The sequence below is a fragment of the Mustela putorius genome, unplaced genomic scaffold (assembly GCF_011764305.1).
Source record: "Mustela putorius furo isolate JIRA1106 unplaced genomic scaffold, ASM1176430v1.1 tig00003923_pilon_pilon_pilon, whole genome shotgun sequence".
Classification (NCBI taxonomy): domain Eukaryota; kingdom Metazoa; phylum Chordata; class Mammalia; order Carnivora; family Mustelidae; genus Mustela; species Mustela putorius.
In genome coordinates, this window is record NW_025422068.1 from 5,836,507 (window position 1) to 5,853,348 (window position 16,842).

Here is a 16,842-nt window from a genome sequence, read left to right on the forward strand (position 1 = left end):
ATTAGAAAGGCCCATCGTTCACTTAACCTCCTCCTTTAAAACTTTTCCATTTAAGAAAATCGATGAACAGATCCTTTCTTGTAACTCGCTCCTGCACTACGTCTATTTTTATTTATTTTTCTCATTTGGCAGGGCTCAGCGATGCTATCCGGGATTTCCACACCCCCTCGTCCCCCCCCCCCCCCCCCCCGGCTAGAGCAGATGCGGGGGTGGGGGGAGCTGGGACCGCGCTCCAGCCCGAGCCAACCCCACCGGGACCTCCACCCAGAGCGCGGCGTGGGCCGGGAGTCGCGGCGGAAGGAGCCTCGCGGGCCAGTCGGTGCAAGGCTCCACCTGCAGCCACACTGCGTAGGTTCTCCCTCTCTCCGCCACGCTCGCTCACATTCACACACAAACACCACAGCCCTCCTCTGGGTCGGAGGAGACGCCAGCCAAAGGAGGCGGGGTTGCAGGAGGAGAGTCCGCTCTGCGCAATCCAGTCCGGGACTTGGCTCCGCCCGGGAGCCGCGGCCTCTCCGGTGACAGAGTAGCGAGCGGCACCCGGTGAGGCTGCAGCCAACTCCGCTCCCCGCGCACTCGGCTGCCCAGACGCTCGGGACGCAGCAGCGGCGCTTCTCCGCGGGGCCCACCGCCCGCGATGCCCGCTTAGGAGCGGCGGCAGCGGCCAGCATCGCCACGCCCGCGGCAGCGGCGCTCGCGGTCGCAGAGCGGGTTCGCAGCGCGCCCCCAGCCCCAGCCCCCACCCCGCCCCCCACCCTGAAATGACTTGTTAATCCGCGCAGACACCACCGAAGGGACTCACCGGAGTGGAATCCAAGTGGAATTTGGATTTGGAGAAGAGTTTCTTGAACATTTACTCCTTCCTTGTTGGTTTTTTTTTTCTTTTTTTCTTTTTTTTCTTCTCTCCCCTTCTGTGCCTGTCATTGGAGATGATCACGGCGCGTTTGCTTCCCAGAAAGTAGTCGCCGCGACTGTTACCCCAAAGAGACAAGCACACATGTAGGAATGACAAAGGCTTGCAAAGGAGAGAGCGCAGCTTGCGGCCCGGAGAGATCTCCTCGATAATGGATTACTAAATGGGATACACGCTGTACCAGCCCGTTCCGAGCCCCGGCCGCCTGCACGTCGATGCACCGAAAAGGTACGGCAGGGGCGCCCCGGCGCGCCCCACCTCCCCGGCGGCTCGGCTCCAGGTATCGGGTCCCGGGGCCGCGGCCGGCACTCGCTGCGGGCTTTGTGGTAGCTGTGTTTTATTTTGTCTGGTGTCTGCCTCCCGAGCGCTGTCCGGCCCTTGGGGACAGTGGTGAGCCCAGCCCGCCGCTCCTCTCCGCCCTGTGCCCGGGAGACCGCGGGGTTTCGCGTAGCGAGCTTCCCCACCCGCGCTGCGCACACGCCCGGCGCCGCCCGGGACCGCCCGGGACCGCGACCGCACGGTGCTGCTTGGCTGGGGAATGTGAGTGCAGGACCCGGGGCTCGTCCTCACTTTCGGGCCAGCAGGGAGCAGAGGGCCCCGAGAGGGTGGGATCCTCAGAAGCGCCGGGTCCTGGTGCACGAGCTGGAGAAAGGGTTCTGCCCTCGAGGGCTGGAGGACGTTGGTTAGAAGAGCGCTGTTTTCGCCCAGCACCAGGTTTGGGTTCTGTGGTGGGAGAAGGGGTTCCACAGAGACGGTGGGAAAGCGAAGAGAATCTTTTGTTGTCCGCTCCGGGTCCGGGCTGGGCTCGGTGGAGTGCGGGAAACTTGTAATGGCCCTGGTACCCGTGCGCCCTGCCGCTTGGTGACATCCCGGCTTTCGCGGCCACTGGCACCAGGGGTTCCGGGCTTTGTTTGCTCGAACGAGTGCCCAGGAATGGTCTCCTCCCGGTGTGGCGCGGCGTCCCCCGCCCTGGGTCCTCTAACCCCCGCTGTCGTCCCTCCCTTCTGGCCGGCGAGGACAGCATCTGTAGCGGCTGCGTCCCCCTCCAGCACAGAACCCGCCTTGCTGCGCTCTCCCCCGAAATCTACGAGGTCCCTCTAAAAGGAGTTGTCCTGGAGGGGGAAGGGTGGAAAAGACTTGCAAAAGATGACCCAGTGCTTGCTAGCCAGACGAGAGCTCTGTCCGGGCCTCGGGGTCTGGATGTCCGAACGACTAGCTGGGTCCTAGAGAGCTGTCTGGAGGGTAGTGGGGCGCTGGGGAGCTAGCCCGACTGTGCCCACCCTGCCTGTAGGACCCCGCTGGGGTGGCAAGTGTCTCTGCTCCAGATTCTCTGCTTTTTTTCTCAGCTCCCCACTGTCGTATATGCTGCAAAAAAGGATCCTGAGGTCCGCTCCCTCCTTCTGCGACCCGAGCCGTACAGGGGGAGCCAGGGAGCAGCCCCGAACTTGCGCGTTTCGGGAAAGGAAACAGGATTCCGCCGTCTTTCCCGTTCCCTCGCCGCCTCGCCACCCCTCCGCCCAGAGCCGCCTCTTCCAGCACGGGGTCACTCGACCCAGCGCTTCTGGAAAGTTTCTCTGAAAGTCAGGGGCGGCGGGCACGACAGTACTGGGGCTCTGCCTGTGCAGCCCACGGGAAACCGAACCCGGAGGGAAAAGGGTGGGCCGCCCAGGATGCGTGGAGTTAGGTCTGGTCCACAGCCAGTGGCTTCCCCATCCAGCAGTCAGCTGGGTTGGGGTCTCCGCGCCGCATTTGCTGGTCCAGTTGAGAAAGCAGTGGCGAGGCGGCAGGAAGGGAAGTTCAGGGGCAGGAATCGGGATGCTGGTGCGGCCACTGGACAGCGGCTGGCGCACGGGTGCGGGTGGACACAGGCCGGGACTAGGTACCAATTCCAAGTGCAACATCCCCAGCCTCCCACCCCCACCCCCGGTGCCACGCGCATTTTTCCAGGCAGCGGGTTTCCAGGGAGGAACGGAACAGGGAGCCAGGTGTCCCTGGAGTGGGGGAGGAACTGCTGTCTTCACAGCCAAGGAAAGAACTTCCAGCAGCGGCCTCTAGCCTGCATCCAGAGGGCAGCCCCAGTGGCCGTTGAAGTCGGTCCTTGGGAGCAAGGTGGCTGCTTTGAAAATGCGGTGGCCAGTCATGGCCACCGTGGGATCACTCTCTGCTTACACCAGATGGAAATCAAGTTGCTACTTATTGACTGTGATCCATGAAAGGTTTAAAATGCAGGCAAAGGCACACACACAAACACTCAGACGCTTATGCTTGTATGCACAACTTTCTCTGACTCAAATCTGAAAAGATGTTTAACCCAGTTGCAGCGTTTTGCCAGCAGGTCTCAAGAAAGCTATGTAATGCCCCCCAGCGCTGGTTTTTAAGTCTTTCCGGGGTAGGAAGGTCGAGTGTCTTTGCCTTGTCTTTCTCTAATCCTGGTAATTGTCAGTCTTCCTTCAGACATACATCTCAGGCATCAAATCCACTCTGATGGCAGGGGAAAGACTGCTGGTTCCAGACACATGCATCCTTTAGGCTTTTTCACGCGGAGTAAAGATGCCTGGGCTCAATTCTGAATGAAAATATCGTATTTTTGCACCTTATCCAAATGGCTACGACAGGTCAAGACTGCAAGCATTTCGTGTGTGTTTTTTTAACACCCTGTTTAGTCTGCATGGAGTTTTATGATTTATAGTAAGCTTTGATTAAACTACTCCAGGCCCCAAAGTTAATTATTAACCTAACCTTAAATACTGTGGCAGAACGGTGTCTCCACCTATTAACTTAAACTATCTGTTAAAAGGTAATTGCACTATTTGAATTTGGTTTACCCATGCTTGCTTATATGGTGACTTTTATTTGACTCTTGAGTAACCCCCACTCTGTACTATGTGGTTTTACGATATTCTTGAATGAGGCACTTTGCAAACCAATTCGAAAGCAGAGAAGAATGGAGTATCAGGTTTAAAACCTCATTTCTGTGTTAGGTCTTTTTTCAGCTTGATAGAAAGCAAGTGCTCTAGCTCCTGTGTGTGTGGTTTTTGTGTGGTGACAGTCTTCCTGAAGTGTTGTGTGTTGCAAGCCATCGCCCTGTAGAGATGGGCCACAGTCTTCAAGAATGCATATGAAGCACATATGCAAATTCCAGCAGCCATCCAAGAATCATTGTTTCAGGAGCCATCTGCAGAATATACTTATTGGATAAAACATCTACATTTCAATAGGTTAAAAATTCCCAAGAACTGGAGTAGAAACCCAAGTAAATGTTGAATAGATGGATGAAAGAAACGGGCCCACAGAATTTCCATTTCTCCACTAAGAGTGGACCGGTTGTCTCCCCCCTCTACAGTGGCTTCGAGTGAGTGGTTCTTATCAAGTGGCAATAAGTGCAACTCTGTATTTACACATACAGTGACACAAATACACAAACACATAGCCCTCAAGTTCTTTTCAAGTCTAGTGAAAGCTTTTTCCCATCATTAAAAAAATATAGCATTTGCATCTTGAGTAGGCGGATAACATTTCTTAGTATGTTGAATCAGAAGGATAGCAAGAATTACAAGACTGTTATCTTCATTGAATAAAAATAAGCCACCCAAATTAAGAACTTGTATTAAATTCAAAATAAATACGCATGCTTTAAAAGCAAATGGGTAATTGCACTCCCAGAGGAAATAGAAGGCAAAATACTGTTTTGAACAAGGAGGTAAGGCAGATATTTCACTATGTGTGCATAGCGGTTCAGCTCTTTTCTGAACAGGACAAAAGCGTGATCACAGGAGAAGTTTTTTAGAACTAGATTGCCAAAGGCGAATATATTCTCCCATCTTATTTGTTTGCAGAAAAGAATCACAGAACAAGCCAAACTAATTGCAAATGCTTTAATTAAGCATCTGCCGTTTGCAGCAGTATAAAGCCTGAGAGAGATTGCCTGCCTCTCCCTCTGCCTCCCCCGCCCCAGGTTTAGACAATTCATTGTCCTCCTCTCAGAGTGGGTGTTCCCTGGGTGTTCCCACTTCCAGAGGAAGGTGGAGCCTTGCAACGTCCTGCCTGCTCACCCTCCCGTATCAGTGTCCCCTACTCTTCTGAGGTTCCCTGGAGCCAAGCTGTCTCAGAGATGTTTTTATTCCAGAGTGAAGGCTTTTCTCATCAACTGAGCTATTCTCTGCTGGCAACCACACTGGTGGCCTCCTGGGGATATGGTAAGGTAGGAGAGGGAGGGAGGCATTTAATCCCTCTGAAATGGGCAAGGAAGATGTCATACCGCATAAACCTCAAGGGGAGAGGGCTTACAGGATACCTCTCAGCATGGGACCATTACAGTAGCGCATATACACAAGGGTATCCTGGTCTGTGAAGCAGGTGAGTTCTTGCTAAACTTTTTGATTAGAGTAATTCCCATTATACTAATGGAGAGTGTCCTAGAAGTGTCAGGACTCAAGACAGAGTTTCCCAAGTAACCTCTTCAGCCCAGACCTCTCTCCTGGGTCTCTCAACTAATACATCGAACAGGTTTAGGTAGCTCTTCTTGGATCTAACAGGCGTGTCAAACTTAACACATTCAGAGCACCAATTCTGGACCTCTTTCCCCAAGGATGCTTTCTTATAATCTCCATCTTGGTAAATGGCATTGCCATCCTGGAGCTGCTCACAGGTCGAAACTTAAAGGAGTCATCCTTGACTCTCACTGCAGGCCCCCACCCACCCCAGCGGCAGATGCTGCTGCCCACCCTAACCCCCTTCAAAGCACATTGGCCTTCTCCAAACTCTTCCACCTCTGAGGCCCTCATGCTGGCTGAGCCACCAGGCTATTGTACCAGCCTTCCAACTAGTCCCGCGGCTTTGCTCTTGGACCCCTATAGTCTATGCTCAACACAGCAGCCAAAGTGTTTTTTTTGTTTTTTTGTTTTAAATCAAGGCCTAGCTCAGATTCTTTCATCTTCGCCCAGCAGATGCCAAAGTCCAACCTATGGGCCTTCGCAGCCCTACGCCATTTGTGCTCTCTTGACCACACCTCTCAAATCATCCCCCACCCCCGGTCTTCAGGGTTATGTGACTGTGCCTGGCATGTGCTCTTCCATGGCCTGGGATGATTCCTTCCCCAGATAGCTGAGTGCTTTGCTCCTCACCACTTGAAGTCTCTCTGCAAATGTCACTCTCACCATGAAGCCTTTTCTGATCACCTTATTTACTCCACCCTTTTCCCCAAGACTTCCTAACCCCCGGGCCTGCCTCAATGTTTTCCCCTTCTCACTTTCTGCCGCCTGAGAGACTATGTTGTTCCTGTTTATCTTCTGTCTTCCACTAGAACATATGCCACAAGGAACAACTTTTGCATGTGTTACTGCTTCATCTCCAGCACCTGTGCCTGGCATGCCAATGGCCCTTCCCAACAAGTATTTGTTCAGTCAATTAATTGATTCATCTATCTAAAAAGAGCAAATATTTTTTACAAGCATCTCGTCTTTCTCTCTTATCTGCTTTTGTTTCTCCATCTTACTTTTTTTTTTTTTTAAAGACTTTATTTACTTGAAAGAGACCACTAGAGAGAGCAAGCACAAATAGGGGGCAGAAGCCAAGGGAGAAGCAGACTCCCCGCTGAACAGGGAGCCTGATGTGGGACTCGATCCCAGGACCCCAGGATCATGACCTGAACCAAAGGCAGATGCTTAACTGACTGAGCCACCCAGGTGCCCCTTGTTTCTCTATCTTAAGTTTTCATCCAATGTAGCACTTCTCCGTGGGGGCGGGGGGGGGGGGGACGGACACACTGTCTTCCATGTACGCAGGTGATCTGTCTCATGCACCATTAGTGGAGCATTCACTGCGGGTTGTTTTCCCAGCTCTGGTGATGGATTGAAGCCTGCTCATTCCCACACTCTCACCCAGTCCCCTCCTGTGGCCGAGAGCACACATCTGCGGGACACCTGGTTGAAGCAGGAGGGATTCGGAGTTAGATAAAAGCAACTTGCCAAGAAACAGCGCTAGGAAGACAGCCAGCACTGATGGGGCTTGAGCTTTTGACCTTGGCCTCGTTTGTTCTGCGTTCTAACCACTGGCCACAGAACTGCTGTGCTTTTTGGGAGTTTGCTGATGGTCCTTTTTAGAATTCACCTTTCTGGCAGGAGAGGACAACATGCTTATGAACCCACATTTCCGCCCTGTCCTGTGGTCACTGTAGTTGAAGATCCTGTACTTGGATGTCCTGAGTTCCAGACTCTACTACCTTGGACGAGTCTCTTAACCTCGCTGAGGCTGCATTATTTTCAACAAAATCTGTGAATAGTAAACTTGTGTGTTCCACCTTGTAGGACCTCTGGGAGAGTAATAGGAAGTCACAGATGTGAAGGTATTTGTTAAATCAGGAAATGTACTCTGAAGACCTGGGAGACTCTGATGCCAGTTCCTTTCTCCCCACCCCAGATCCTGGGCCTAGCAGAGATCTTGCTTCATTGTTTTCTAAATCATAAAAGCGAGACTATATTCCGTGGATGGCACATTTTCATATAAACCACATTGTGAAATTAAATAAGGTCCTCATATTCAATGGAAATTCACAGTCTTCACAGAGCATGGACAGCAGCAACCCTGTCCATTAGAAAGGCCAACTGCCTCAAGCAACAATGGCTTTCAGTGTGACCAGTAAAGAGGGCAAGGTCGCGGGCGTGGCACTCAGCCAGGCATTGGAAAAAGTAAGGGCATTGTTTTTGCTGAGGTGGGTCCTAAAACAATTCATGTCAGTGTAAGCATTAATGTAGGACAGAAGTGTCAGGGTGAACCAGGGGTAGGAGGAGAGGAGTTTGGGTCCTTGCCGTAATAAGGGCGAATTTACTAAGATTTGGCGACTTCGGGTTTACAAGTGTGAAGGGATGGTCAGGGGAAGGCAGTGGGCAGCGAAAGGGACAATGCAGAGACCACACTTCTTACGCAGACTCAACACACTGGGATTCACTTTTTTTTTGTGTGTGTGCCAATTATAAATAGCATGACTTTGAGCCAGTTACTTCTTTGCCTCAGTTTCCATCCATAAGACGCTAATAGGATGCCAATGTGGTTGTTGGGGAGAGTAAATATGGTAACATCTGTAAAAATTCATAACCTTGAGGTGTGGCACATGATACTCGCTCATGAAACATTACGTGCTATTTTTATTTGGGTGACAAAAGTCCGGGAGAGTGCCCTGGTGGGGAGAGTAGAAAGGGTAACAGTCAGAGAGGGTACAAAGGAAGCCACCTCGGGACCAGAAATGAACATTCCCACTGTGGGTTGGCCCTGGTGACGGGGGTTTTCAGCTGGGAAGCCTGTGAACAAGTCACCGGCATGGGAAGAGGAGCCGGGATCCTCTTCCTGACTATGGATGTTGACATCTCACACCCATAATATGTAAGACAAGACATTATACCAGTAAAACCACTGTGGGCAGCAGAAGACTTTATATTAGACAAGAGCCTAAAGGATGAAGGAAAAAAAGGATCGCCTTCACTTCAAACACCTTAAAATAAAATACACAGTCTGCATGCACTCGAGAATCTGAGAGCAGCCCCTCATGTTGGTTCAGGGTTGAGATGAAATGATCCCAAGGGCCCTACCTGTCATAGGAGAGAAGCTCATCAGCTGACTGCTCCAGAAGGCTGTGGCTGGGACTTCGGCCCAAGGGCCGTCGTAGTGGCCTTCCGTCCATATGCAGGGTCACTCTTCCCTGGCCAAGCCTGAAATCAGTTTGGGAGAGCAGTGAGTCTCCACGTAGAAGCAAAACACTAACCTTTCCCACCAAATGTAGCAAAGAGTTAGTTTGCTGACCCGAAGAGAGCTGGTATTTACTCTCCTGACTGGTATCCTGTCCTATTACCTGACATCAGACTCAAATGATAGTTATCCAAGTTCTTATCAGTGAGAAGCATCTCACTTCTAAAAGGCACAGCAGAAGGGGCAATAAATTGGTATGATCACCACAATTCCCTGACAGACTCCTCTTTGCACCCAGGGGGAACAAGACTCCCTCCCTGGCCTAGAATTACAGTTATTTTCACCCAGGAGAAAAAAAAAGAAATGTCTCTTAAACTTTGTAAGTGGAAAGAGGATGTCAAGAGAGTGAAATAAATCCACAATTAACATGCCCCAAAGGCTGAAGGGCAACGTCTTCCTAGCAGCAAGTATGCTGACTATGGCTCTGAAAATATTGTTAACAGGTATTTCCACGTACAGCCTGTGGACCTGAGGCTTTCAGTGAACACAGCTCGGCACTTTCTCGTGGTTTCCAACTAACCTATCATTGCCATCTGTGGAAAATTTAATTCAAAGAATCCACGCCAATTAAAAAAAAATTAGCAGAATCTCTTAAATGATGCTATTTCACCCCCTCTCATCCCTTTTGTCCTCCTCCATGTTTAAAACCAAGTCTTGGCCATGATTTGATGGGAAGCACTTCTAGAACACAACAGGATCTGACACTGAACACCGTGAAAACATGCCCCCTGGGAAAACCAACATTTTAAGAACTGGGACGAAATAAAGAAGGTACTAATTACAGTTGGATGTTTGATAAGACTTTTTTAGAGACAAGGTTTCTTTGATGCATCCATTCTCCTTTCCTTTTTCCTATCCTGAGTCTCTCTTTAAGAAGAGGATTCAACCTTTTCATTAATGTTGCAAAGACTCCAGTGCTTCCCCACCCCTCCCGCAGACTCCTACTGTCCTTGAACGAGGAAACTGAGAGAATACTGATTGAGCTGGTGAATGGAAATGTTCCTTTCCTGAAAATGGAATGCTTTATGAAAAACTGCATTACACACACACACACACACTCTCACTCTCACTCTCTCTCTCTCTCTCTCTCTCAAACAATCCAACAACTGTCTCCTCCTTTCTACCCTGGAGAACCACAGGACTCCATTCACGTATCTTGGTGTTTGAATGCATTTGTTCTTGGGCCTCAAATACCCAGGTGGAAAACTAGTCTAGGAAGCCTTTCGTTATTCCAGAAACGTGAGCATGTGAGTTACTAAGAACATTCTCATCTCTGCAGGGCAAGTGATAAATAGAAACCAAATTGTTTCTCGCGCTCTGAACCGGAGTCTATGCAGCAGAATGGCAGTTGGGTGGATTCTGACAAGGAGAATACTTGTAAATGGTCCGCGAGATGGATTCTGGGTTAATTCTTCTCGCGTCATGAATGATGGCCCTAGCTAGACACTGTCGCTGGGATCTTCATCTATTAATCATGGAGGCTGCTTTCTTATTCGGTTGCCATAGTTTCAGTGCCTCAGATAGTGTTGGGGTGTCTGGGGAAAGGTTTGAGGTAGACGGGGGCTTGCACGCCTGGCAGTTATTTTGGCACTGGTGGGGCTCTGAAAGCACCAAAAAAACCACCTCGCATGTAATTCAGGGTTGGATTAGAAGAGGCAACTTCTGAGTGTCTCCCTGGACCTTGTTATGTGCACGTCCAGCTGACACATACTCCAGGATCTGCCTCTTGCTCAGTCCTGCTGGTAAAAAAAAATAAAAAATAAATAAAAAGTACCGTCCATGGACTGATGTCTGTCAGTTTCATCTTTCCACCAGAAAGCCAAAGGGTGCAAGCTCTTCATTAAGCCTCCTCAAAAGTGTGGAGGTAAATGAGGGCATTCATGGCTTAGCTCACAATTTCAGGTTCGTAATTTGGCTTCGGCTCTGCGGATGGCTAAATAAACAGAATGACCTCAGGAGAGCTGGCCATGTTGTGCTCTGGTACGGCAGTGGAAACATTCTGGGCTTTCCTTCAGGTTTAACCTCTATTATTTTTTCAGGGTTGGCGCCCATTACTAACGACCATTTCACCGCTCACCGCATTTCGCGACAGTGGCCCCGGGGAGGGGAGTGGGGGTGGGTGGGGGCTCCTGCTTTGTTAGCTCTTGGGTATGGGAGCATTTCTTTCCTTTCTGTACTCAGCATCTTTGGCTGTTTTGCCTTTAGGTTTGCGACTTCAGGGTTGATCAGGAAAAGCTGTCCGGTTGTGTACATACACTGGACAACCGAGTCAAGGAAAGGCGGGCAGGAGTAAGTTGCTGCAAGACGGAGAGACACACACTCTGTGATTTATGTGCTTCGTGGGTGATGTAGAACACAGCTTTCCTTTGTTAGGTACATTTGGCCTCGTGTAACAGATACTGGTACACTTCTTAATGCTTTAGTTCCCATTTCTCAAGTGGACTTTCAAGGACTCCTACCAGTTCAAGCCAAGCCATTTCATTCCTTTGTAGATTAAAACATAAAATAAAACCACCTCACACTTGAAGCAAACAGCCCTGAGAATTCAGGATATGCAAGGCATCAGATACAAAGCCAGGTAGATGCACAGGGAGGAAACCTTGAATTCACTACAAATGGGTCTCATCTAGAAAATTAGTTACTTTTTTTTTTCCTTACTAGAAAATGACTGGGTTTTATTGCAGGGTGAGCTTCAAAGCAGCCGTTTTTAATTCCCCAGATCCCGCCTGCCAAAATTTTTTGTAAGATCAACAAGCATTTTTAATGCACGTGCCTATTATATTGGCCCCTCCCCCACGCAACCACACTAAATGACTGATTTTAGAGGCCAATAATTTCAAGTAAATTAAAAGGATAACATGGCCTTAATTGCTACTGGCTTCACCAGGCTTCTGGGCACCGGAATTCCTTGAGGAGAAACACTTTTAAGTGTCACAGCAGTTTCTGATCACGTGGTCTGGTTTACCCAGAGGCTGCAATTACTGTACCCCTCTCCCCCCAGCCTTTCTCTCCGGCTCCCTCCCCATATCTCTGGGAAGCTAAGAAAACATGCATTTGTAAGTTCAGTATGATGGACGTCTGATTATTTGGCAGGGTAGAAAATAGGTCTTGCTCATTTTAGAGTATTCTCCTAGGTGAGTTGGTTTTTTGTTTTTTGGGTTTTTTAAAAAGGCAAAGGGATGGGGAGGACATTGCCACTAATAGTTCAGATCAGAAGCTTTTTTTCGTTTGAAGAAGAGTTTTGGTGAATTCAACTGGCTGTCCTCTCGGCAATAACAAGATTGTCGTTACTCTTTGGTATCCGGGCAGACAAAGTACTGCACATGTAGCCTAAAGAAAAGTAAGCAATACTTTTGTATGAATGTCAGTCAGATACAATGTGGACTTTAATTAACCTTAATTAATGATTTCTGATTACAGATTTTCTTTTGTGCCTCCAAGACACCAACACCTTGGAGGCTATATTTTGGTGGAACATTTCCAGACAGCAGTGACTTGAACATGCTTCCATTATCTTGCCCTGCAAACCATATTAGATTCTTATGTGAAGAGTGTGATTCTGCATCATTTGCAAAATGGTCAAAGGAAGAAGTATCACTTGAGGGACAACTGAAATTTATTACATGATACAGAGCACTTTTAATCTTTGGGGGAATCATTTTTCATTTTAAAGGAATTTACTTATCAAAACTGATAGTTACTGGCTCCTAGGGGGACCCAAGGCCCTTCCTTCCCAAGACTGAATGGGACTTTGAGTTCTTTCAAATATAAGAACTAGGGGTAGTGGGCCAAGTGGGATTTCCTTTGCCCTAAAGTGCCTGTTACCATGTGCTAAATGTAATGACTGGGGAATACTATAAGCACAGGAGAGAAATAGGTCTTACTTTTTGGTTAAAAGTACTTTTTCCTGTGTCATGAGTTCTACAACAGATACCAAGAAGCTGAATTATCGAGTTAATGCACTACTTAATGTTCAACTTTTAACTAGAGGGTCTAATAAAAGATATATATTAATTAGATATATTATAAATTTCTTATTAATTTTCTGTGTGAGAAATCATTCTGTAGTTTATATAAAATTCTAATAGCACATGGCCCATCTAGTTTGGCATAATTTGCGCTTATGAATTATAAATGCTTAACTTTCACAATTAATCTTACCAATCTATAAGCATTATAATGAGAAATTACCTAAGTTAAATTGATCTGTCATATTTGCTGTACTGTGTTCTAGGGTAGTGATTATCTAAGATAATTTTAAAGATGGTTGTCCTGTTCCATGCAATATGGCTTTACTTTTAGTGGAAGTAAAGTCTACCCAAAGATCTCGGGCTTGCCCAGCCAAGGGGAGATGCTGATGGTATCAAAATTAGAAAGAACAGAGTAAGTTTCCTGTGTAGCGAAGAAAAAAGGTAACAAACATCCACTGGATCCTTTTCTCTTTAAAGGGATGTACAGAGTACAGGGAAAGGTTTTCTATTCAAAAGTCAACTTTTATCTACAAGGTGTTTCCTCTCATTTGTGGTGAGGGGAAGTTCACCATGTTGAATATGCTGATTAATTAATTCTCATGGGATATCTTGGAGGGTGGAGCTTTCGTTCCCGTATTTTGTCATGTCCAGAACATAAGACCTGTTAATATTGCCCAAACACATCCGTTCCCGAGAATGAAAAGGACAACATAATTGCCTTTGCCGGTAGGAAACAGCCACATCCAGTTCCCCAGCAGCTCCTACAACTGCCAGGTGTGCAAGAGAAGGCTTTGAAATGTTGTGAATAGCTTGACATTATCACAGTGTTATTGAAATGCAAATTCTTCTGAGCAGATCTTGAAAAGGTTTTAAATGTAGAACTAGGACAGTATCTTTTCTTGCTTGTTGTCGACCCTACCTAGTGGTGGTAACTCCAAGTGCTTCTTCTATTGAAAGTAATCATAACGCATTTGCATATTTCACAGTTTCTCACTGCCTGTGTTTCAAGTGAAGACACACTTTCCCCGAGTGGTACCTTTTGAGGCAGAGGATGGACTGGCTTCCAGCAACAAAGTGTAAACACGGGACTTGTTCAGCCTAGGAAGGCTATCACATTCCGAAATCAGGCTAGCTGATAACCATCAGCATCACCAATAAATGAGAGTTATTATGAATAAAAAGACCTTACTTATAAGGATATCTTTCAAGGTGCGTTTATAAACATTGCCTCACTGGACATCATTACAAACTGGGTTAGGCAGGGCAGGGATTGTGATGCCAATTTGAAGATGAGATAGCCGAGGTTCAAAGAGGTCAAATTATTTGCCTGAGTACACCTCCAGAGAGGGAAGGGCTTGGAACAGGGTACCCAACCTTCTGAGTCCGAGTTTTGAACACCTCCACTCCACTGCACTTCCTCAATACGTAAACAATTCTGAAAAATGATTACAGCCTCCTAAGCACAGACGCCATCACATTCTGCCTGTTACACAGGTTTAACAAAGAAAAAGAGCAAGTTCAGAAGTAGCTTTCCAAGGGGTGCCTGAGTGGCTCAGTCGTTAAGCATCTGCCTTGGTTCAGGTCATGATCCCAGGGTCCTGGGATGGGGCCCCACGTCAGGCTCCCTGCTCAGCAGGGAGCCTGCTTCTCCCTCTCCCTCTGCTCGTTCTCTGTGTCTCTCTCAAATAAAAAAATAATAATAAGGATAATTTTTTTAAAAAAGGACACCAAGTGTGGTGTCAGTGCAACTGGACTCCAAGATCCTGCTTCTCAGCGGAAGGCCATTTCAGGACACTGTCCCCAGAGGCTCCTAGGGGCTAGAGTGGTCCTCTGAAACAAAATGAACTGAAAAATGGAGGCTGTTTGAGGACGTTTTTGATGGGGCTTCTGGTCCTGTTTTGCAGAAGGGCCACAAATAAATGGTGACTGTGGTACAGGGAGGATCCTGAGGGGCAGAAAGTTGAACAAGATACTCCGGCAGGATTATCCTCCCGGGGCCCATAACTTGTAGCTCATCAAACAGACGCAAGCTTCTAGCAAGGAGTACACACACCGTCTAGGTCAATGTGGGTGGATCTTCCCTCCAACAAAGGTCATTTTATTCTCTGGTCCCTGCTACCAGGTCTACTGAAGGCAGTGGAGTACAGAGGTGGCACTTATTCTAGGCAAGTTCCGGGTGCTGCAGAGACACCGTGATGACCTAGTTCAGAACGCATGGATAACAGAGGCTGGACAGTGGGCCCCCATCTGGCAAGCAAGGGAGATAACGTGAAAAATCATTTTGGTGTAAGGTCTGACGGTTCTCCATCCCCACAGCAGAGTGTGTTTGCTAAGCTGAGGCCCTGAGCTGAGGATGCTAAGAAGGGCAGGAAGGGGCGCTGGGAGGCGAAGCAGGACTTTGTGAAGGAGGAGGCATCTGAGTTGCGTGAAGATTTCAGGAGGTGGGAAGGAGGGGAGGAAGAGCCATGGGTCTGGGGGAAGAGCAGGAGCCAAGGCCCAAGGCAGGGAAATGGAGGACTCGGTTCCTGAGCAGCAAGGGCGTCTTCCTGGAGACTGGGGATGTGGCATGGAAGTCCGAGGACAGGAGATTGGGAGCTCCCTGTGGAGCGCTGTCCCTGGCTCAGGAGGAGGACCCAGAGCTGCAGGCTGTTGAAGCTTTTTGGCAAGAAGATGATGTCATCAGATGTGTGTCTGAGAAACGTAAGTCTGCAAGCACTGGGAGCAGAAAAAAGGAAACAGAGTCAGAGTGTGTTGGCAAGATACAGCCGTCAGGACATGGCGACCAGCTGGACTTGTGGGGTAAGGAAGGAGGAGGAGGAAAACTGGCTCCTCCCTGTCCTACTGGGGGACCTGAGGGGATAGTGGGGGGCCAGCGGAACTCAGGTTTATACACAAGAGAGTACACATTTCACAGCCAATATACCCCATATTTAAACGACACTTAGTAGGCCAGACACCAAAGCCTAGCCCTACTGTGCTCACACCGAGCTCTGTAAAGGGAGTGCTGAAGAGGCTGAAATTCAGAGCGTTTCAACTGTCCCATTTGGTCTGGCAGCTGGGACCTCTCTCTCCCCCGTTAGGGAGGTTAATACCAACACAGGAGGTGAGTGATCAGAGGAAAACCAAAGCACCGCCCAGCACATCTATAAAAATGGGTTACACAGCGCTGGAGAGGTGAGTGCTCAGGATGGGCGCATGGGAGATCAGATACCAAGCCCCCTGCTCCTGTCCCTTTCATTCTGAACAATTTTACTTCATTCTGAACAACTGTTCATTCTGAACAATTTTACTTGGAGCTCTGAAGTCAGACTCACATGGTTGGTCCCTTCCTTCCCATCCCACTCTGTGCTGGGGCATATGTGTATGTGTTTACCTCTTCGGCTCCCTTGTACAATGTTACAGATGACGTCATTCACAAAACACAAATAACACCTGAATTGTGTTGCTTATTTAATAACACAGCGTTCGCAGACTGCAAGGCCTTATCTGCTGCACTGTGCTAAAATTGGACACCACTTACAGAGTGGAAGAAAAAAATGCATCTAATAAGATTTCACTTGGGAAGAAATAAATCTTCATTACATCAGTGACTGAGGTATACTGGGTTTTACTTCATAGTTTCAACCTCTAGATAAGGGTCAGTATAGCAGAGCTGTCCCGCAGAATCCCCTGATGCCCTTACGAGTTGAGAAGAACTAATACTAATGCTATGAAAAAGAACCCTAAAAAGATGGGAGATTCTATATTTACCCTTCACATCACATTCTTTCAGGGGTTTCTAAATACAACTTGTAATGGGAAAGTTTTGGTCTGTATTTTAAGAAGAGGTTGAAGAACAGAAGTGAAACAAAACCGGCTGGGTCTCATCAGGCGGCTCTAAAAAATTGAGGGAGTTTCCAGAAGGCAGACAAGTTTCGTACAGTTGCTTTCAGGTCTCATTTTTAAAGGTCGACTCAAATGAAATGTTAAGGAGCAGTTTCATTATGCGGGACCCCCACAGATGAGTTTGTCTCCAAGTGCTGAGAGACTGAACCATGGATTATTTACCTATTGGTGTATGCCCAATCACTGTTTTGGTGTCCTGCGATTTGTTTCCAACTTGTAGGCTGCCCTCTAGTGTTACTTCATCTCAACACAACCACTTTTGTTCAGCTCCCGTGAAAGGGGAAAGAACATAAACAGATTCCCACCAGCTAGCTAGTCTGCAGTGAACCCAAC

General features: G+C 48.2%; 1 protein-coding gene across 3 annotated transcripts in view; it reads left to right on the top strand.

Moving 5' to 3' along the window:
* The first annotated feature begins 306 nt into the window (after positions 1-306).
* SEMA6A (semaphorin 6A) overlaps positions 307-16,842 on the top strand; it is a 128,184-nt gene continuing 111,648 nt past the window's right edge. For 2 of the 3 annotated variants that reach the window (XM_004759076.3, XM_004759078.3), the window contains exon 1: positions 307-1,141. The gene's annotated coding sequence lies outside the window, so the exon portion shown is untranslated. The remainder of the gene's footprint in view (positions 1,142-16,842) is intronic. The other variant, XM_004759077.3, reaches the window with a different exon arrangement.